This window comes from Nicotiana attenuata, unplaced genomic scaffold (assembly GCF_001879085.1).
Source record: "Nicotiana attenuata strain UT unplaced genomic scaffold, NIATTr2, whole genome shotgun sequence".
NCBI classification, from domain to species: Eukaryota; Viridiplantae; Streptophyta; class Magnoliopsida; order Solanales; family Solanaceae; genus Nicotiana; species Nicotiana attenuata.
In genome coordinates, this window is record NW_017675265.1 from 3,192 (window position 1) to 26,764 (window position 23,573).

The 23,573-nt window shown below is 39.8% G+C and overlaps 1 pseudogene; it reads right to left on the reverse strand.

The window, feature by feature from the left end:
* Positions 1-2,661: 2,661 nt before the first annotated feature.
* Positions 2,662-3,695, reverse strand: LOC109219878 (annotated as a pseudogene).
* Positions 3,696-23,573: the final 19,878 nt, after the last annotated feature.

Below are 23,573 nucleotides of genomic sequence, written 5' to 3' on the forward strand. Positions count from 1 at the left end.
CTGAAAAAAAAAAGCTTTAGATTCTGCCTATAAAAGGCATACACATTTGCCTTGTTTAACAAGTTTTTTGGACCTTTTTAAAAAAAATTTCCCTGAAATTTGGAAGAGATCTCTGAAAACTTTCCCAGAACTTGCCAGCCTTTAGTTTTCCCAAACTCGATTCTGAAGTTCTGAATTTCAAAGTCGAAAACCTTCTTTTAAAAAAAAAACATACAAAAATCCAGTAAACTGTTACATTGCTTTTGTTGGAAATTTAGTTTTGAGTTCTAGTGCTATTTTTGAATAAACTAGAGATCAAATGGGTGTGATTTGGTTTGCTCTGTTGCTGTTAAATTCTGGATACTCTTCTGTGGGTAGTGTGACATCATCTTGATCCTGAGCTGGTTTATTTTGCTGCTGCTAACATTGCTGATTGTCTTCTGCTGCTGCTGATTTTGTCTTCTTTTTCACTTTGTCTCAATTCCCAGGTACACATCGTGTAAATTCCAATGTGCAGAAATGAAATGAAGTGCAACATGATCCTGTATTGATTTTGTATTGTTGTTTCATGTAATTTTTCGTAAATTTCAGTAGATTATGGTTTGTAACTAAATTGGACTGTTTTGACTCATACTGGACTACTAAGCTAATTTGATTTCCCTTTCATGATTATATAAGTATCGTGTCTAGACATAACAGGTTCAGTTTAGTTAAGTTTGACGCCTTAAATCCCCTTGTGTAGTTCAAAAGCAGATGCAATGTGAGCTGTAACTATTGAACATGAACTGGTTTTGCTATTAAAATCCATCTGGACTAGTTTTGAATGTTAAATTAAACAAAGTAGATTTTAGTAGAACAGGTCGACATAATCGTTGATGTGTAAACAGTTAATTTTGATTCAGAATCAGTATTACACAATCCAATCTGGAATTGGCTTCTAATCTGGGCTCTTATCTTTGGGCTAAACTCAACAGTAGATCCGATAGAAATTCGAAGCCTTGTAGTTAAAGTTTAACATAGCTTTCAATTGATAATTAGAGGCCCAAAACTAACTTGCAATCGTGGCCCAAACTCTGAATGAGCAGCATTTACAAAACCAAAGCTACATGTCGGGCTGATGTGCAAAGCCCAAATTGTTAAGTCTAAAAGTCTTTAAAACTACATTAGAACATGGAAATTAACTCACAAATATAAATTTGGGTTTCAAATTAGGTGGCGGGTTCAAATTAAGAGGGTTTTCCCTTTTGTTTGAATTCGGACTTGAGTTTGAGGCCCGAGTTCATCAATGCGAATTAATTAGGGCCCTTTAGAGACAATGCTGTAATAAAAATCATAGTTTCTTTTAGGATGGTCCTTAACCAAAATATGAGACGAGCCTCGCCACACCAAACATATAAATCACGGGGCCCTCATTAAATGCTTTATAAAATCTTAGAGAATCGGGACATGCCATTGAGCGAATTTTCATGGCTTCCCACGAAGTTAATAAGACGCTAACTACTTTAGGCGCGCTTTTGATGATATTATTTTCCTAAATTCGGGAGTGCATTTCATGCAACCCAAATCTAAATCCCAAAACGTTGAATAAGAGGTGTTGAGGATCCGGGTGCATTTCATGCGACGTGATCCAAAAGCACGCTCTTAAACGGCGTTCACTTCCGTAAAAGGTAAATAAAAGCGGTAAATAATTTATAAAATTGCACTATAGGTCTGAATATGTATAAAATCATAATTTTAGCCATTTATAATAATTTAAGCGACCGTGCTAGAACCACGGGATCCGGGGGTGCCTAACACCTTCCCTCGGGTCAACAGAATTCCTTATTCAGAATTTCTGGTTCGCAGACTCCAATTGGGAAGTCGAAAATTTCCTCGATTTGGGATTTAAATTAAATCGGTGACTTGGGACACCAAAAGTCAATCCTATCCCAAGTGGCGACTCTAAAAACAAATAAATAATCCCATTTCGAATAATGTCACTTTAAATGGAAAAACTCCCTTATACATTTATCCTTCGGGGTAGGTGTGTAAAAAAGGAGGTGTGACAATACCTTATTTATTATAAATAAATACCTTTTAAAAAATTATCTCCTATAGCTATTTTTTAATTTTTATAGAAAAATATCTATTTATGGTGAAAATTTCTCTATTTTCAATATTACGAATTTTACTTTTTATGGTGGGTTAAACTCTAAAGGAAAAGGGCAAAAAATGACGTAAATGTTCTGCTAAACACACTTTTTTACAATAGAAAAAATTAAGGACCCGTTTATTCATAAAAAAAATTACTCTGTTTGTCCATAAAATTTTGCAAGATTTTGAAAATATTTCGAAAATGAGTTTTTCAAAAAACAAAATTCAAAAAAAAAAAAAATTCTCACTCACATAACTTCAATATTTTTTCAAGTGAAATGCATGTCCAAACATAATGTCAAATCCCAATACCATTTTTTAACTTAACTTCAAATACTACTTTTTTTCGAAAATTACAATTTTTATGTCCAAACGCGTACTAAGATTATTTGATTTATGCATTGACCAAACAATAAGCCCCACGAAATCAAAAAAATTCCAACAATAATTCCAATCTCTCATACTAGCATGAAAATAATTCTAAATCTACTATCTACTAGAGATAAAAAAAAAATATAAAAAAATCAGCAAAATAAAACTTCAATGCAATTAGCCCATTCCCATCATCTTAGAGTTGGGCATCATCTTAGCATTAGCAAAGTTGTTAGCCATGTCAGGATTTTGTTCCATAAATTTCTTAAGCATATCTTGATTAGTAATCTCCTCAGTCCCATCTGTTTTTGTCTTTGATCAAACATCATTTTTTCAACTGCTGCCCTTGTTTCATTGTCCAAATCAGACAATCTACTTGGCTCTGGCTCAACTTTTTGTGTGTCAATTTCTGGTCCACCCTTTAACAAACTCTTCCACCAATCAGATTTGTTTTGCTTAGTTAAGAGAATGGAAATTTCTTTCTCATCTTCTAAACTCCAATAACATTCATCAGCTTTCACTGCTTTGAAAAATTCACCATTTATTATTAATGGTTGACCTTTTAGTCCAACTTTGAGGATAGTGTTCTTGATTTCAACAATTATGAATCTTGATTTTGTGCCAAGAGGAATTGGGACATTGATTGTAACTTCTTGAAGAGATTGACCCCATGAATAATTCTCCATGTCTAGGCCATTGGACTTGTTTAGCTTTAACTTCTTGTTTTCTTCTTCTTTTGGGGTTGAAAAAGAATTTTCTTCTTCTTTTGGGGCTGAAGGAGAAGAATTTTCTCTATAGTCTGCATGGGCTGTTCTTGATTTTCCTCGGTGTAATCTGAGAGAATTGCCATTGTTGAAGGAGAAGGAGGAGGAAGTAATGTGTTTTGATGTGAGAATTTAGGAGAAGAATTAGGCGTATATATAGAGGGATAAAATTAAAGCCTCTTAATTTGGAATTAGAATCCTTAATGAAGTGGGAAACTCCCTAAAATCATAAACCGACTCATGATTGCTTTCCTAATTTTCGTTTATTATTATTATTCCTTTTTAAGTTCAAAATAAGGAAAGAAAAAAAAAAGTTAGTTTGCTATTTTAGTTTCTAGTATCTACGAGTGTTCGTCGATACGGTATGGTATTTAGATATTTCGATCATTTTTCATATTTGGTTTCTTGAAATGCTATATCAATACCATACCTAATTAAATTCGGCATGGCTCGATTTTTCTCCCTTCGATTTCTGTTTATTTGGCCTGATAATTTCGATTTGTTCGACTCCAATACTAACTAGTGCATAAAGTCATAAACTGTAATATTCTTAAGTAAGGTACTCACAAATTCAAAAAATAAAAACGTTATAGTAGAGTGGGAAAAATTGAAACAAAAAAAATGCAAAACCTAAAAGGGGGGAAAGGTCGAAACATCAATAGGTAACCAAAAAGGGGGGAAACGTAAGTATAGTGTTTTAAAAAAAAAGGCGGGAAGGGATAAGAAAAATCCTAAAAATAAGGGAAAGTAGAATTTTATATCTTTTATATTTACGTTATAATCAATAATAGGTGTATTGTCTAATTTAGTATACATTTCGTACGGTAGCACGATATTTCAATATTTTATTTTTAAATGCCGAATATCATACCTAATATCAATTTCTTTTAAAACTTAAACCAAATATCATACAAAATACCAAAATACCGGATATCATATATCAAAATTTTTCCATTTCGTTATAGTAATTCTGTTAGGAATATGGTAACGACCCGACAGGTCGTTTTGAGCCCTAGCGCGTCGTTCAACAGTTTGAGGCCATGAGCAGCTCCATTTCAGGTATTACGACTTGTACGCGTGGTCGGAATTAAATTTCGGGAAGTTCGGAGTTGACTTGGAGAGAAAATTCTCATTTCGGAAGCTTTAAGTTGAGAGAATTGACTAGGATTGGATTTCAGAGTAAACGACCTCGGAATCGGGATCTGAAGGTTCCAGCAGGTTCGTATGATGATTTCGGACTTGGGCGTATGCCCGGATCGGGTTTTGGGTGACCCGGGAGCGTTTTGGCGCCTATTGTGGAAGTTAGCATTTTGGAAGAAATTTCATAAGTTTGGGTTGAAGTACATTTCAGTGCTATCAATATCCGTTTGGGATTCCGAGTCTGGGAGTAGCTCCGAGTGATGATTCTGGAGTTGGGAGCGCGATCGGAAGTGAATTCGGATGTCCGTGGAGCATTTTTGGAGCCATTTGGCTAAGGATAGAAATTCGAAGGTTTTTGAGAGGTTTGACCGGAGGTGGACTTTTTGATATCGGGGTCGGAATCCAATTCTGAAAGTTGGAGTAGGTCCGTAATGTCAAACATGACTTGTGCGCAAAATTTGAAGTCCATCGGACGTGATTTGATAGGTTTAAACATCGAAAGTAGAAGTTTGAAATTCTAAAGTTCATAAAGCTTGGATTGGAGGTCGATTCTTGGTTTTGGCGTTATTTGATATGATTTGAGGCCTCGAGCAAGTCCGTAATGTGTTTTGGGACTAGTTGGTATGATTGGTTGGGGTCCCGGGGGCCTCGGTGGATTCCGGGTGGTTAGCGGATTGAAAATGGAATTTTTGAAAGGCTGAAGCTGCAGGTTGCTGGTATAACCGCACCTGCAAGACTTGGGCTGCAGGTGCGGAGCCGCAGAAGCGGCCAGAGGAGCCGCAGATGCGGTTTGGATCAGAAGGGAAGGGACCGCAGATGCGGTCAAGCAGCCGCAGAAGCGGGACCGCACCTGCGGCGGTCTAGTCGCAGAAGCGGAAAGGGGCAGGTCAGGTTGGGACCGCAGATGCGGTTGTTTTGTCGCAGACGCGTGACCGCACCTGCGGAAGAGGAAGCGCAGATGCGCAAGTGGAGCCAAGGAGGAGGATCGCAGATGCGGGTAGAAGCTCGCACCTGCGGAACCGCAGAAGCGGTCAAGCGACCGCAGGTGCGGAACTGCTGGAGACAGAATGGTTCTTTTAAAAATCCGGGGTTTGGTCATTTTCCCCCATTTTTCATTGGGTGTGGGCGATTCTTGGAGAGTTTTAAGAGGGAATTTTTATCATCAATAATAAGGTAAGCTAATCCCACCTATCTTGAGTTAAATATATCGATTATGTATGGATTTTAGCATGTAAATTGGTAGAAATTTGGGGGTTTGAGGAAAACCTAAAAAAGTGGTATTCTTGGAATTTGACCACGATTTTGGGTATGAAATTGAGAGTCAATTATATATTTGAGTTCATGAAGTCATGGGTAAGCTTAATCTTCGAAATTTTTTGGAATCCGGGCACGTGGGCCCGAGGGCGATTTTGTCAACTTTTCGATCGGGGTTAGGAATTGTTATAAATTGGATTAATATGAATAGTTTATTGTATATTAATGAATTTGCATAATTATTGGCTAGTTTTGGAGTATTTGTCATCGATTCAAGTCTTCAGAAGGGCGTGGAATTCCGGTTATGAATCTTCGGAGCGAGGTGAGTCTCCTTTCTAACCTTGTAAGAGGGAATTTTCCCCATAGGTGAAATAATTGGTTATGTGCTCCTATTTGTGGGGGCTACGTACGCACGAGTGACGAGAGTCCGTGCGTAGCTACTAATATGTGTAAGTCCGGGTAGTCTAGGACCCAAAAAGCATGCTTGTAAGGCCCCGTGAAAACTTTGCTCAAAAACCCGAGATCTCGTAATGCCAATTAGGAATATGCGTTAGCTAAGGAAAAATGTTTTTCAAAAGAGTGCATTTCTTCGGTCCATTATGCGGTCGCATAATAGCTATGCGGACAGCATAGTCGCCGCAGAGTGAAGCAGTGTGTTGATCAATTTTGAGGTCAACTATGCGGCCAATTATGCGATCGCATAATCGATATGCGGGCAGCATAGTCGTCGCATAATCCCCTTGGTATTTTTGCAAGGAGCAGTTCTGCGGTGCATTATGCGACCGCAGAACAGGTATGCGGACCGCATTCTTGTTGCATACCCAGGCAGTGTGTTCAGTTTTTGGGACCATTTTTGCGGACCGCATGTCCATTATGCGATCGCGAATGCGATCGCAGATCTGTTCCTGGGCCCCAAATTTCTAATTTTCTTACCCGACCCTATGTCGATATATTATATGTTACCCTTCATTTTTGGCCTATTTTCTGATACATTTAGAGAGAGAGAGAGAGAGAGAGGGTCCTAGAGGGAGAAGGGTTTCTTCATCAACATTTCTCCTAAGATCTTGCTTAGACCTTGAAGATTTGTCAAGAAAGGCACCTAGGTCTTCTTCCTAAGAGGTAAGGTTCTGTAACCCAAGCTCTTAATTACTAGGTATAACTAAGATAGACCACTAGAAGGATAATCCATGAGGATAGGAGTGGATATTTTGCATGCATGAGTTCTTAATGTATTTGGTAAGGTCTTGAGCTAAGGATGGGATGAGGGATGGTAGGATCTTTCACAAAATGGTTTTAAAAGCATAATGCACACTTAGTGTTTGAGAATATGCTCAAATGATCTAGAACTATGATCACTTCTCTAATTTGTGGTTCAATTTGTTATGTTCCTAAAAGATTGACGCTGCTAAGAGTCTCGGAGTATAGTAGGACTTAATGAAAGCTCAATCGAGGTATGTAGGCTAAAATTTCTCTCTCGGAGGTGGATTCCATATTGTGCTTGTAAGATAAGTGTGGTTTGTCTACCAAAATGGTATAGCCTTGAGTCACTTTTTAATTGAAGACTAGTATATTAATTTTGTGAGAAGAAATCGATCTGTTTAATGCTCCTAGTTGCTATATGTGTACTAAATGCCTTGAGTGAACATGTCTACTTGTTGATAACCTGTAAAGATATATGGAAATGAATCGAATAAGAAAATGTGAAACAACTACGAAATAAGCCTTGACCCAATCGTTATGAACTAACTTCAAATAAATAGAACGGCCTAAAGGTCTTGTACCCGAATTATGCCCTTAAGTGGCTGTTGTAGATAATGCTTTGCCTTATAAATACATTCAATGTAATGCGAGTTCTTACACATTACAATGCTGAAAATCATGCTTTTGTTATGTTGGAAAAAGGGGTAATTCAAGGGTAATTGAGGTGATTGTTTGCTTATAACTTCAATATGTATTTCAATTGTTGATTGGCATATCCCTCTTTGGGAAGAATCTCTTGTGTTTGATGATTCTATTACTATTGAACTCGAAAGTATATGATTCCCGGAATATTTCGTACATTATTATTGGTTGGCGATCCTTGGAAACAAAGGAGATGAAAAATGTGGGAAAAAAAACTAATGCGGCCTTCGTGCCATGAAAAAATGAACCTTGTGAAAGGGCCAAAGAGATACTGTTATCGAGAGAGATTGAGAACACTAATAAGAACTGTAAAATGTGAAAAGTATTGAGGTAAGCATGGTGGTATTTATGCTATATTTGTATAATTGTATATATACTACACTTGTGTGCAATATTAAATCGAATCAAAAATATTTTTGGGAGTATCATTAGCTAGACCGAGGAAGGGTGAGTCATAAGGCCCACATCTGAAACTACACGTGCCAGTGTAGGGGTGGAGCGTGATTTGGGATGAAATTGAAATATTGGTGAAATTGTGACTATTCCCCCAAAGTGGGATGAAACTAATACCTGTGAATTGGAAAAGAAAAAGCCAACCACACGGCATATGTGGGAAGGCGGCCTAGCTGATCGGGTGGAGATCAGACTCCATGTTGCGCACATGGTGGTACTACTCTTGTGACAACTTTCTTTCGCATCACAATGTCAAACCACATTGTCCGTGGGGAGATGGACTAGCCGATCGGGCGTGATCGGACTCCGTGCTAACAAAGACGGTGGTAATATCGGTGCTAGTGATCTCCCAACCAAAAATGTATATATACTATTTTCTTACTTTAAAAATCATTATGTTTCAATTGGTTATTTGGATATTGTTGATTGTGACTTGTTGTTTCTATGTGTTGTCTCCGCTTATATGGACATTTTATTTTGAAAGAGGACTTTTAGCCTTACATACTAGTGCTATTCGACGGTGCTAACGTCCCTTTTGCCGGGGATGCTGTATCGTTTTATGATACAGGTGGTTCCACAGCGAGCGACATCGGCCAGTGATAGCGGTATTCTCTTCCCAGCAGTCTTGGTGAGCCCCACTCCATCCCGTGGTCATGTCATGTATCTTTTGTTCATTTTCTCATCACATTTTGAGGTATAGCCGGAGCCTTGTTGCCGGCATTTCCCTACTACTCTTCTATTGTGTTAGAGGCTCCGTAGACTATTTGTGGGTGATGGTTGATGTTGGAGGTCGAGACTAGAATGTTGGTATTTGATAAGCATGCTTTTCATTAAACTTGTAAACTTGTAATATTTTGAAAAACTATGAGTGAAGTCATTAACGGAAATGAAATGAAAGTTGCTAGTGGAAGATCGCTTAGTGTTTTGATTAAATGGGATAATATTCCCTCTTTGTTCATGAACTAGTTTGTGTAGAATGAAATCTGGCAGGCTTGCTCAGTCGGGTTTACTCGGTTAAGCGCCGGTCACGTTCCATGGTTTTGGGGCGTGACAATGCTATACTTGGAATATCTGTGATCTTATTGACAGTTGAATTTCTTAAATCTTATCGAATTGGTAAATGAATTTCTAAGAGGATTAAACTTCATTTTCTTAAATCATTAAAAGAGAATTGGCTTTTAATTGGATAAATGTTCCCTGATAAATTCTTAATTTGCTGTTTGAGCATGTATTTCTATGTGTACCTGCGTCGCATGTATGATTTGCGAGCAGGGTGATTGTTTAGTTAAATTTGACTGCGTCACATGTGTGATTCGCGAGCGGGATAATAGATGCATCTATGGTTCGTGCCGCTCGACCCTCGACAGTGCACAGTTTACATTTCTGTTGGATCGGGCCTGTGACGACCCAACCCGTCGTCTCATGTATTACAGCCTCGTTTCCCCCATTTACTGCTTCTTCATGTTTCATTATCAGCAACGAGTGAGTTATAGTTGAATTGAATTGGTTTGGATAGGAAATGAGACACTTAGTCTCTTTAAGGAAGGCTTAAGTTAGAAAGGTCAACCGGACGTTGACTTATGAGTTAGAAGGCTCGGATGTGATTTTCGGTGATTCGGTTAGCTTTGGGGGATGATTTGTGACTTGGGAGTGCGATCGGAATTGATTTTGGAGGCCCGGTGAACAATTAGGCTTGAATTGGCGAGGTTAGTATTTTGGCGAATTCCGGTGGATGGGTGAGAATTTGATCCGGGGATCGGAATGGAATTCCGAGAGTTGCTGTAGCTTCGTTAAGTGATTTTGGATATGTGTGCAAATTTTCAGGTCATTCGGACATCGTTTGGTCGGGTTTTTGATCGAAAGTGCATTTCGGAAGTTCTTGAAGAACTTAGGCTTGAATCCGATGTGAATTGATGATTTTAGTGTTGTTAGGTGTGTTTTGATGATTGGAGCAAGTTCGTATGATGTATTGGGATATGTTGGTGCCTTTGGCTGAGGTCCCGGGGGCCTCGGGGTGAATTCGGGTGGTTAAACGGAGAATTTGGAGTTTGTTGCATGTTTGAAGTTTGCTGGTTCTGTCATTTCCGCATCTGCGGAAAAGGGACCGCATAAGCGGTTCCGCAGATGCGGCGTATTGGTCGCAGAAGCGGTCCTTGAGGGACCAGGGTTTTCCGCAGAAGCGGACGTGGATCCGCAAATGCGGCGACCGCAGAAGCGGTTCTAGACCGCATAAGCGGTCCGGGGGAACTTAAGTGAGATCGCAGAAGTGATCGTTTGGTCGCATACGCGGTGACCGCAGGTGCGGCATATTAACCGCAGAAGCGGAAAAACGGTCTGGGTTTAAGTGAACAGTGGTTCACGAATTGGAAAGAGAAGAAAAATATTTTGGACTTCGGCTTAGGCGGTTTCTTGGGCGATTTTGAAGAGAATTCGAAGGGGCTTCATCAGGTATGAATTATTGGACTCGGATTATGTTTATATAGTGTAAAATCATGGATTGAATACTGAAATTTAAGGGATTAAATGCTAAAAATGGAGGTTAGGGCTTGAAATTTAAGAGAGCTTAAATTGATAATTTGAGGGGTCAAATGGACTCCGATTCTTGTGAGTTTGATATGTATAGACTCGTGGCGAGATAAGGATCGTTTTGATGTAAAGTTTTCCGAATTTCGAGAAGTGGGCTCGGGGCTCGGGTTTTGCTAATTTTGCGATTTTCAATATTTTTCGAGTTCTTTTCGATTGGGTTATGTTTCTTTGGCACATTGTAACGTATTCGTTGTGGTTTTGGTTAGACTCGACGCGCGTGGAGGCCGATTCGAGGGGCAAAGGCGTCGCGAGCTAGGGATTTCACCGGTTCGAGGTGAGTAATACTTGTAAATGATATCCTGAGGGTTTGAAACCCCAGATTTGCACATCATAGTGCTGTATTGTGGTGACTTGCACGCCAGGTATGAGCGTGGGGTAGAGCACCGTTGGGGATTGTGACTTGGTCCGTCCCGCTTGTTGATTTTACTGCGTAATTGACTGAAACCTACTTGAGGTTATCGTGATTTGGGTTGATTGCCATGTTTTGGGCTTCGTGCCGATTATTTGAATCCTTTAGGGATTATTATCACTGTTTTCATGAAACTTAGCATGTTAAATAACTTCAGTCCTAGTTAAACACTGTTTTGAAATGTGCAGTCATATTGCTAAAAGTTTAAAGACTTAAATTGCATTTTTCTGATGTTTTGAGTTAAAAGCTATTACTTGACATTGCCCGAGTGGCTCATTTGCGTTGATCTAGACTGAATATGGATCAGGCTGCACGCCGCAGCGATGCTATGATTATATTGTGCTTGGGCTGTAGGAGCCCCTCCGGAGTCTGAACCCCCACAGTGAGCGCGGGTACCCAAATGGATCGGGCTGCACGCCGCAGCGGTCATGTGCATTGCATTGCATTCATGCATTGGTTCCTGTTTGTACTACGTGTCATGATATTCAGCACTATCATATCATTGGCATCCATGCTACTTCTTGCACTGTTTACCAGATACCCTGGTGTTATTTGTTGATGGAGTGCTGTGCCCGAGGGGCTGACTTATGTGCGGACTTGCACTATCTGATTACGCATTCATTTTCTTGACTGTTGGAAAAGGATATTTTCAAAAGAGGTCTTTAAACTAAGCCAGATATTTTCTAAAGGATTTTTCACGGTTTTACTGTTTTTTCAAAGGGTTGTACTGTCCTATATAGCATGATGGAGTGCTCTTACGTGATTTCTTGCCACTCAGTTATTATTTACTCTTATTACTCACTAAGTCGGAAGTTCTCACTTTGCTCCCTGCACCTCGCGTGCAGTTGCAGGTATCGTTCACCCGGTAGCGGGTTATTAGCGGATTGAAGGTATTGTTATTCTAGTTGAGCAAGGTGACCGCCAGCGTTCGCGGCAACGGATGTTGTCTTTTGTCTTTCCAGAAATTCATTTTTGTATAATATTGGCCCTGTAGTTAAATCAGGTTCCTTTAGATGCTCGTGACTTGTGACACCCCGGTCGGGTTGTGTTGTAAATACTGGTTATGGTTGTCGTTAAGCTGTATTTATCTATTCAATTATGTTTAAAAATTGTTAAGAGATGATTTGGGTTAGTTGGCTGGCCTTGTCTTCACGAGAGGCGCCATCACGACCGGGTTTGGAAATTGGGTCGTGACAGGGCCGTACGACCTCGGCATGAGTTGCGCATGTTTGAATTGCTTGCCTTGAGATTTATTGATATTGTTGTCTGCTCTCCCGACTTGAGATAATTGTTAATTAATGGATTATGAATCCGGAGACTTTAAATAAAAAGGAACTTTCACCTGTTTAGTGACTCAGTTAAATTTTACTGTTGTTCTTAATAAATCCGTGAGTCGTCGCATTAATAATATTATTACTGGACCTTTAGTAAGTGTCGAAGTTGCCATCTCGTCTCTACTTCTTCGAGATTAGGCGGGATATTTACCGAGTACACGTTGTTTTTGTACTCATACTACACTTCTGTGCATTTTTATTGCACAGGCACATGCACCTCTAGTGGCCTAGTGGGCGTAGCAGCATGGATGACACGGAGACTAGGTGAGCTGTATTTCCTCGAGGCGACCCGCAGCTAGTATAGTCTCTCTCAGGATATTATTTATTTTCTGTCCAATTTGTATCCCAGACAGCTGTTGTACTTTATTCGATTTTTCTTAGAATTGCTCATGCACTTGTGACACCGGTTTCTGGGGTGTTTATGAAGTATTTTGTATTAATTGCTTATCATTTAATTCGAATTGAAGCGATTGTCTTTTTTATTGGTAAATTTGAAGGAAAGTCATGGTTTTCAAGAGTATTAAAATGAGAATTTAATTAAGTATTTTGGGTTGGCTTGCCTGACAGTGGTGTCTGGCGCCATCACGACCTTTAGTGGAATGTGGGTCGTGACAACATGGTATCAGAGCACTAGGTTCCCGTAGGTCTCACGAGTCATGAGCAAGTCTAGTAGAGTCTCGCGCATCGGTACGGAGACGTCTACACTTATCTTCGGGAGGCTGCAGGACTGTTAGGAGTACTTCCCTTCTTGATTCCTCATCGTGCGATTTGATTCCTTGAGGCCTATGCCCTTGCTTCCTTCCTACTCAATCGTACGCGACGCGAACCGCTGGCTATAAGTCGAGAATTTAAGAATTTGTAATGCTACTACGAATATGGTGCGGGGTGTTTCTCCCTGCGGGGTTTTTTGAGCTATTATCGTCGCCTTGTGGAAGGATATTCTGTCATTTCGGCTCAGTAGCGGTGCTTTCGAGAGCTATGAGGCTAGGCACAAGTTGCCATGATGCTATGAACGATCATTCCGCAGTATTGACATATTGGTAGGATGTTTGCCTACGTGTCGGGGCAGTGAATGACTTGAAGGGAGGTTTACTCAGTGCATGATCTAGAGGTTCGGTATTTTATTCCCGGCAGGGGAAGGGCAATCGGACTAACAATGGTCAGATGTGGGCTGATGGAGTAACGAGACTTGGTATTTGTGAGCATGGTGGAGTTTTCTCCCATGATGAAGTGTCGTTGTCCTAATTGAACGTACTCAGTTCGCCGGTGTTATGATCTTCTACAATTTGCCTTTAAGGTAAGATATTGTGAAATAGTATTGGAGATGCAGCTATCAGATATCGCGGGGTGTGGTAGTTCAGGATTGAGTCAGTGTTCCTAATGTCGATGGTTCGAGGAAAATGATCTTCAGAAAGGTTTAAAGTTAGCAGCAGTTGTGGGTTCAAGTGCCACGAAGGTAGATTTTATATAAGGCAACAACTGAACAGCAAAGAATGAGGAAGGACATGTGGGGAGTGTCAGGCGGTGGTTAAAATTTCTAGAAGGCCAGGTATAAGAAGCAAAGGTCGAGTAGTCGACTAGAGGGGTGAGTTTCGCCAAAGTGGGAGAGTTTGGGGTGATTTGGGAATTTTAGTGATTGGTGATTTGGGCCTACGGATTAATTTGGAGTATGGGCTATTAGGCGGCAGTAGATTTGATATAACGGAAAGGAGCTGCTTGAAATGAAGAAGGATACAACCTAACTTTGAATTAGAAGGATGTTGCCGCGCACTTAACTGATGTCCACGAGAGGTGAATGGACTTGTGCAGCTAGAGAGTGAGCTTGGACTCAGGATGGGTCATTAATGTCTTGGGGATTGCACCCCGTGTAGCAGCGCTGGGAGACGTCGGCACGTAAACCCCACGGGTGGGTTATCTCCAGTGAGCGGATCGGGAGTTGCATGGTTGGCGAAGCTTCTGCGGAAATTCTATTGGTTATACAGCAAGGAGATCGGTCGTGCGAACGTGGTTGATGATTCAGAGTATAACAAGAGGGTTTTACAGAAAGATTCCGAGAATTTTGGCGGTTGATTGCGCAAGGTTATGTCAACAAGAGATAAAGGATCCTGATGAATTCCAGAATTTGTGTTATAATGACTTCAGGCTAAGTGGGAGAGTCCCACCGCCTATAATTAAGGATTTCCTGGTTAACTACTTGCGAGGTTTCTGATTATTAGCATATTGATGGTTTATTTCAGCTACAGGAAAGGAACATAAGTGGTAAATTGAGCAAAAGAATTGTTAAAGGTGTGCTATGGTTGGCCTTATTGGCCCATGTTCAGACTTGGGGAAGGATTCAGGATTTATGCCTTGTATAGATGTGGGTTTCGAGGGAAGTGAGTCTGCCGGGTGCTTCGCCGAGAGGGTATTCCTGTGCTAGAATATTCTGGGGTTGATTACATTCGGGGCCAAGTCAGAGCGGGTGGCTCTCAACAACGGTCTTAGTGGATTCGAAGGGGTAAAGTGTGGTGCCTAATGGCTTCGAGCCTATAGATACAGTTAAGAATCAAGCCTTGTAGCAGCTTATGAAAAGGGGCACAGAAGGTTCTATGATGTTTGGACCTGCAGGGTAGCAATTGGGAGGTATGAAATGGTTCGTGGTAATTGAGACAGCATGGTCTCGTGAGTCAAGGTCACTCGAGATGAGTGCGGATGGAGTATGCTATGTGTTGAATGAAGTTATATTTCTAAGGCAATCAAGGATAAATTGGAAGAAGATAGATTGAATAACCATAGTTGAATTGGCATATTGGTGGCAGTGATCGGTCCCTTCAGCGCGATCAAGTTATGCAAGTGATTTGTGGCGGTACATGTGAGGCTTGTCGGCCACCGTAATTGATGTTATTCAGAAGTATTCTACTGTTATGGCCTGTCATGTGTAGGCGGGTCCTGGAAAGGGCTATGGTGGCTTAAGACCACTACTGAGAGATTTGGCGTATTCTACGGTTATGAGGATTCACCTGTGTGTCGCAATGGTTCTCCTGAAGTGAGTTAAGTGAAAAGTTTTTATACGATGAAGTGTTAAACTACTAGTGGTTTCGGAGTTATGATGAAACTCGTGCTCTATCGTATAGTGGCGTATTGGGTGCAGTGAGTGGTATGGAATTTGAAGTGAGGATCAAGGTTACAGTTCGGTGTTGACGAGAATGTCACGAGCTCGGATGAGCAGGAAAGTAGCTTCGACATTTAGAGTGAGTTGGTATTGTCTTCAGCGTCACCTGAAATCAGTGTTTGTGAAAAAGGCTTTGCATCTTGGTTAAGGATTCTTGATCGCTTTTTAGCGTTAGCGCGACCGGTGAATTGGATATATAGATCTGTGATCTGCTACGGAAGGTTGTGGGAGCGTGCCCACGGAAAGGTTGTATTAGTGGGCATGTAGCCACTTGATCGATTGAAGAGTTAAATCAAGTATGAAATATTAGTGATGTCGTTAAATTAAGAATTGATGCCTGGAGGGCACACGGTTTATTGGGTTGTGGACTGTGGAGGATTACTCCGGTTATGATGGTTGTCCTTATGCGTTATGAGGAGCAAGGGGAGTATTTATGTACCTTTGAAAGGTTATTAGCCTAGTTCGGTGCGATCAGAACCAGCTTGAGGTCTGTGGAGGGATTTAAATGTGAATATGGGCTCTATATCAGGCCAGATGTGTTCATTTCCGTAATGCGCTCCTTATGGAAGAGCAGTCGGGGAGTTATTTCGTCGTCAGTTATTTCATCTAAGGATATATTGCGCCGTGAGAGTTGTGAGACAGCTTGGTGAATTGCTTATGTGTGAGGTTCCGCGTAAAGATGAGGTCATATGAGCAAAATGGCTCTTGAGATTCAGATCGTATATCGCACCTCGGTTGTGCTTGGGTTTTGTAGCTTATAGCTCTATATGTCTCCCTAGGGACGGTATTATGCACTTAGCGTGCTTGTGACCGATATTCGGTATTTTGTTGTAATGAGCGACATAGCTCGATGTATATCTTCTGATGTGAATTTTATGTGTGGATCGGGTGGCACGCCGCCATGGGTATGTTGTTTGGATCGGGTTACGCACCGCAACAGTGTGATGTTGATTACAGTTCCCGTATCTGTTCCTATGTGTTTTGTTTCTTCTATTCCTGAGAAAAACTTATATTAGTTGTGTGCCCGCGTCGCATGTATGATTCGCGAGCGGGGTGTCTGTTTAAATATGATGACCGCGTCGCATGTATGATTCGTGAGTGGGGTAATTGGATTTCCTTTTCAGAGTTCGTTTTCCTTTTGTATCGCGTTTGAATTGGTAGCCCATTAGCACATTGTGGCATCATATGAGACTTCTGATCGTGTCCGGGGTGGCTTATTGCCTGAGCGGTTCGTACTGGGTGAGACGAGATCATTGGATTTAGGATCAGTGCAATCTGATTATATGAAGTATGTTGAGGAGCTAAGACCATTATTTGGTTCAGAAAGAGGTGATGGTTCTTGACAGGAGTATAGACCCTATGAATCGTTGATTCGACAGCTGGTTATGAATTTCTACGCAAGAGTTAGAGAAAGACCTAGGTAGGTCATGAGGTGCAATGGGAGCATCAGATTCGTGGAATTTCGATTTATTCGATCAGAGAATGCTATTGTGGTCCTGTGAGTAAAGTGGTGCAAGGTGTAAATTCAGCTAAGATATGCAGTCATGTTTTGGTGCTGCGTATAGTTATTGATACGGTGAGCGTGTGTTAGAACAGGCCTGGCAGAGAATTCCGGATGATGGAATTGGGCTCTAAGGCTTATTTGCTTAAGCGAAAAAGGATATCTTCAGATTGACCGAGCTAGGGCGCCCAGTTGATTTCTGGTAGCACAGGTAGGTGCTCGAGGTGTTAAACAGCGATTTCGGACAACCCCATCACAGTTCCTAGAACGTTCGAGGACGAACGTATGTTTAAGTGGGAGAGGATGTAACGACCCGGCCGGTCGTTTTGAGCCCCAGCGCGCCGTTCAGTATCTTGAGGCCATAAGCAGCTCCATTTCAGGTATTACCACTTGTACGCGTGGTCGGAATTAAATTTCGGGAAGTTCGGAGTTGACTTGGAGAGGAAATTCTTATTTCGGAAGCTTTAAGTTGAGAGAATTGACTAGGATTGGATTTCACAGTTAACGACCTCGGAATGGGGATCTGAAGGTTCCAGCAGGTTCGTATGATGATTTCGGACTTGGGCGTATGCCCGGATCGGGTTTTGGGTGACCTGGGAGCATTTTGGCGCCTATTGTGGAAGTTAGCATTTTGGAAGAAATTTCATAAGTTTGGGTTGAAGTGCATTTCAGTGTTATCAATATCCGTTTGGGATTTCGAGTCTGGGAGTAACTCCGTATGGTGATTCTGGAGTTGGGAGCGCGATCGGAAGTGAATTCGGATGTCCGTGGAGCATTTTTGGAGCCATTTGGCTAAGGATAGAAATTTGAAGGTTTTTGAGAGGTTTGACTGGAGGTGGACTTTTTGATATCGGGGTCGGACTCCGATTCCGAAAGTTGGCGTAGGTCCGTAATGTCGAACATGACTTGTGCGCAAAATTTGAAGTCAATCGGACGTGATTTGATAGGTTTAAATATCGAAAGTAGAAGTTTGAAATTCTAAAGTTCATAAAGCTTGGATTGGAGGTCGATTCTTGTTTTGGCGTTGTTTGATATGATTTGAGGCCTCGATCAAGTCTGCAATGTGTTTTGGGATTGGTTGGCATGATTGGTTGGGGTCCCGGGGGCCTCGGGTGGATTCCGGGTGGTTAGCGGATTGAAAATGGAATTTTTGAAAGGCTGAAGCTGCTGGTTGCTGGTATAACCGCACCCGCGAGACTTGGGCCGCAGGTGCGGAGCCGCAGAAGCTGCCAGAGGAGCCGAAGATGCGGTTTGGATCAGAAGGGAAGGGACCACAGATACGGTCAAGCAGCCGCAGAAGCGGGACCGCACCTCGGCGGTCTAGTCGCAAAAGCGGAAAGGGACAGGTCAGGTTGGGACCGCAGATGCGGTCGTTTTGTCGCAGACGCGTGACCGCACCTGCGGAAGAGGAAGCGCAGATGTGCAAGCGGAGCCAAGGTGGAGGATCGCAGATGCGGATGGAAGCTCGCACCTACGGAACCGCAGAAGCGGTCAAGTGACCGCAGGTGCGGAACTGCTGGAGACAGAATGGTTCTTTTAAAAATCGGGGGTTTGGTCATTTTCCCCCATTTTTCATTGGGTGTGGGCGATTCTTGGAGAGTTTCAAGAGGGGATTTTCATCATCGATGATAAGCTGAGTTCCCACCTATCTTGAGTTAAATATATTGATTATGTATGGATTTTAGCATGTAAATTGGTAGAAATTTGGGGGTTTGAGGAAAACCTAGAAAATTGATATTCTTGGAATTTGACCACGATTTTGGGTATGAAATTGAGAGTAAATTATTTATTTGAGTTCATGGAGTCATGGGAAAGCTTAATCTTCGAAAATTTTCGGAATCCGGGCACGTGGGCCCGAGGGCGATTTTGTCAACTTTTCGATCGGGGTTAGGAATTGTTATAAATTGGATTAATATGAGTAGTTTATCGTATATTAATGAATTTGCATAATCATTGGCTAGTTTTGGAGTATTTGGCATCGATTCAAGTCTTCGGAAGGGCGTGGAATGCCGGTTATGAATCTTCGGAGCGAGGTGAATCTCCTTTCTAACCTTGTATGAGGGAATTGTCCTCATAGGTGAAATAATTGGTTATGTGCTCCTATTTGTGGGGGCTACGTACGCACGAGGTGACGAGAGTTCGTGTATAGCTACTAATATGTGTAAGTCCGGGTAGTCTAGGACCCAAAAAGCATGCTATACTTGGAATATCTGTGATCTTATTGACAGTTGAATTTCTTAAATCTTATCGAATTGGTAAATGAATTTCTAAGAGGATTAAACTTCATTTTCTTAAATCATTAAAAGAGAATTGGCTTTTATTTGGATAAATGTTCCCCGATAAATTCTTAATTTGCTGTTTGAGCATGTATTTCTATGTGTACCTGCGTCGCATGTATGATCCGCGAGCAGGGTGATTGTTTAGTTAAATTTGACCGCGTCGCATGTGTGATTCGCGAGCAGGGTAATAGATGCATCTATGGTTTGTGCCGCTCTGCACTCGGCAGTGCACAATTTACATTTCTGTTGGGTCGAGCCGTACGACCTCGGCATGAGTTGCGCATGTTTGAATTGCTTGTCTTGAGATTTATTGATATTGTTGTCTGCTCTCCCGACTTGAGATAATTGTTAATTAATGGATTATGAATCCGGAGACTTTAAATAAAAAGGAACTTTCACCTGTGTAGTGACTCATTTAAATTTTACTGTTGTTCTTAATAAAACCCGTGAGTCGTCGCATTAAAAATATTATTACTGGACCTTTAGTAAGTGTCGAAGTTGCCTTCTCGTGTCTACTTCTTCAAGATTAGGTGGGATACTTACTGAGTATACGTTAATTTTGTACTCATACTACACTTCTGTGCATTTTTATTGCACAGGCACATGCACCTCTAGTGGCCTAGTGGGCGTAGCAGCATGGTTGACACGGAGACTAGGTGAGCTGTATTTCCTCGAGGCGACCCGCAGCTAGTATAGTCTCTCTCGGGATTTTATTTATTTTCTGTCCAATTTGTATCCCGGACAGCTGTTGTACTTTATTCGATTTTTCTTAGAATTGCTCATGCACTTGTGACACCGGTTTCTGGGGTGGTTATGAAGTATTTTGTATTAATTGCTTATCATTTAATTCGAATTGAAGCAATTGTCTTTTTTATTGGTACATTTGAAGGAAAGTCATGGTTTTCAAGAGTATTAAAATGAGAATTAAATTAAGTATTTTGGGTTGGCTTGCCTGACTGTGGTGTCCGGCGCCATCACGACCTTTAGTGGAATGTGAGTCGTGACAAAATATAGTAGATATGCGCTAGATCCAATCTCATATTTGATGATTTGAACTTATTTTTGTGAACGTTATTTGATATAAAAATATATATGACATCTGATATTCTTTTATCATAGTTATTATTAATTGTTTGATTAACTTGATAAGGTTCTTGATTAAATTTTGAGACTTGATATTGTGATGGAGATCATGATAATGAGAGTGAAGTTTCTTTTAATTTAATCTAAATTTGTTCTTGATCATAGGATTATTAATTTGGACACTAATAATCCGGTTAGATCAATATTTATGTGGTCGTCTTTATTGGGTAAAGATTAGTTTATCTCATTAACTAAATCACATAGATAGATGATGCATATAGAGATATGATCATTGAACCGACTCATTGGATATTCCTAATGGTTAGAATTACCATAAACTGTCAATACGATATTCTCTTGAAGAATGTAATGTAAGAGTTTTCTTTAACCTGAGATTGTCATAGTAATTGACAAGTTATTTATTGTGTTTTGCTACCAGACACCTATGGCCCTAGGGTGATAGTTGAAAGGATATTGGGTATGACTAAATGCTTGTAGAATTAGTGATTGATCAAGATGGAATGTGTCAACTCTTGGTACTGAGTTTAAGCTCCATGTTGTCATGAATTATTATAAACGACCAAATTAAGACCTTGGCCAGGGCAACTGAATGAAAAGAAGAAAAGAGTTTCTTAGGTCATTCAATGGTCGATTATATTTGATATGCACACATAGTTGGTCACCTATTAGGATTTGACAGTTGAACCATATCCTAGGGTGACTCAGAGCTATAAGGACAGAAGGAAATATTACTTTATTCTTCTACGGGTTCTTGGGAGTAAATTGTATACTTCATGCTATCCGTTCGTCTCAGATCCGATCTTTGACATGTAAATAAATTTTAAACGAAAAGATCTGCCTAGGATTGCTATTGTCTTCCGCTGTGTATTACGAACACTATATGCAATACTTCAGTGGTATTAGAGCCGCGGTTTATTGTGTCTGAAATTTATTTACGAAATATTTTAAGATTATATTTGAAAAGTTCAACCCCTAATACATGTATCTTGTGCAATAGTCAAATTGTTTGAATTCATATAGATTGATATTATTCTGAATAAAATATATATTCATATAAGTTAAACTATGGAGATAGTTCATAACTTGAATTTTAAGTCATGTATTAGATACGAAGGTAATATTTAATAGGTTATTTTATTCTACTGTTATTTTAATTGTTATTAATTCATGAGATGTTAATTAATAATAATATTCTGGCATGAATTCTTTTCATGTGATATATGTGATATATAAGATAAACATGTTAGAAGTATATTGAATTTCGTTTTTATGTCACGTGCTTGTTCGTTACATAATTTTGAATTGTTATATGTGATGTAAATTAATTTTGGACTAAGCATGTAGACAACGTGAACTAAATTCATGTGCTATAAAAGATTTGATCACCATGTTATTAAAATTTATTTTAATAACAATTTCCTCCTACTAAAATTTGAGTTCTTTAATAATAAAATATAAGATATTTTATTGTAAAGCTATCCATCAAAATAAATAATTTTATTTATTTTTTGTTTATAAGGAGCGGCCTGACAACCAGGAGACTTATAGTTCGAGAACATATTAATATTATTTATTGCATTAGTTGCATGAATTGGAAGAATTATTTAATTTTACACTAGACGCCTACCAGGGAGTATAAAATTTAATAAGTTCTTTGCTTTCATGATGGTTGAACTCAACTATGCCAATAGGATCGATCTGACTACCAGGGGACTATTGACATAGAGCTATTTAAAGATATTATATAGGTATACAATTGGTAAGAGTACCTACCTTTAAAATATATGTGAGAAACGACTTAACTTCCAAGGGGCTCATACATATTGTTAAAGGGTTCCTTTACTCCACTAACATAAATAGAAATTTCTTAAATTATAATGAGGGTAAATAGTTTAAAATAATTTGTGGAAATATCATTTGGATAAAAGTCCATGTCTTTATGATATATGTAAATATGTTCTTATATTATTGCTTTTTATTTTGTATATTTTTTATTTCTCAATATGTCTGTTACATCACTGCGTGAAATACTTGAGACCAACAAGTTTGTAGGACCAAACTTTGATGACTGGTATAGAAATTTAAGAATTGTTCTCATGCATGAAAAGCTCATTGATGTGATCGATAAGCCTGCAAAGATAATCCCACAGAGAATGATATTAAAGGCACCAAGGTTTATCAGAAATACTTGGAAGAATGTCTTGCTATGAAACATATCATTCCCACTTCTATGAGTTTTGGACTCCAGAGGAAACATCAAAAAATGGATCCAACTGCAATCATTGAATATCTTAAGAAGATGGTTGATACACAGTTGGATATTGGAAACTCTCCAGTTGGACCCCATGACAATCATCTGATTGATCTTATCGAAAAAATTGAGAAGTTGGGTACAAGCTTGGTAAAGTGCTTTTTGAAGATTTGATCTTGCAATCAGTATATGATGTTGAATGTTTTCATCGTAGGAAGGAAGGGCATTGGAAGAGAAACTGTAAGGAGTATCTTGCAACTCTAAAGGATAAGAAACAAGGTGAGACATTAATAACAAATGTTTTCAAGGTTTCTTTAGCTACTACTAATTCTTCACTGTGGGTATTAGATACTTGCAGTGGTTATAATATCTGCAATATGTTGCAAGAGTTCAAGATAATTAGGAGACTAAAGAAATGAGAAGTTAATCTACAAGTTCGAAATGGTGCAAAAGTTGCAGCCATAACTGTAGGATCAATTTTTTTAATAATGCCTTCGGGCAAGTACTTATGCTAGATGATTGTTATTATGTTCCTAAATTTATTTCGAACATAATTTCAGCTTCTATGTTGGACAAGCGTGGGTTTCACATTAACATAGGCAATGGTATTTGCCCTATTCATTATGGCTTAAGAGTTTAATTAATATTCATTGACTATGTAAAAGAATTCACACCATTAGGCCACCTTTATATGTTGTAGTTAGTATTTTGCCTTATTTTCAAGGAAATTTTACCTCCTATACCAAAGGTTAATGCCTTATTTATTATAAGCTGCTTTGGCCAAAAAAATCTAACGGGCTAGCAAGTAAAGAAAGGATACAACAGGTAGTTAGGAAAGCTCCGCAATTAATAAATACCCTTTTAAAAAATTATCTCTTATAGCCACCTTTTAATTTAAATAGCAAAATATCTATTTATGGCTACTTCCTACCTTTAAACCATTAAATACGTTGTGTATTAT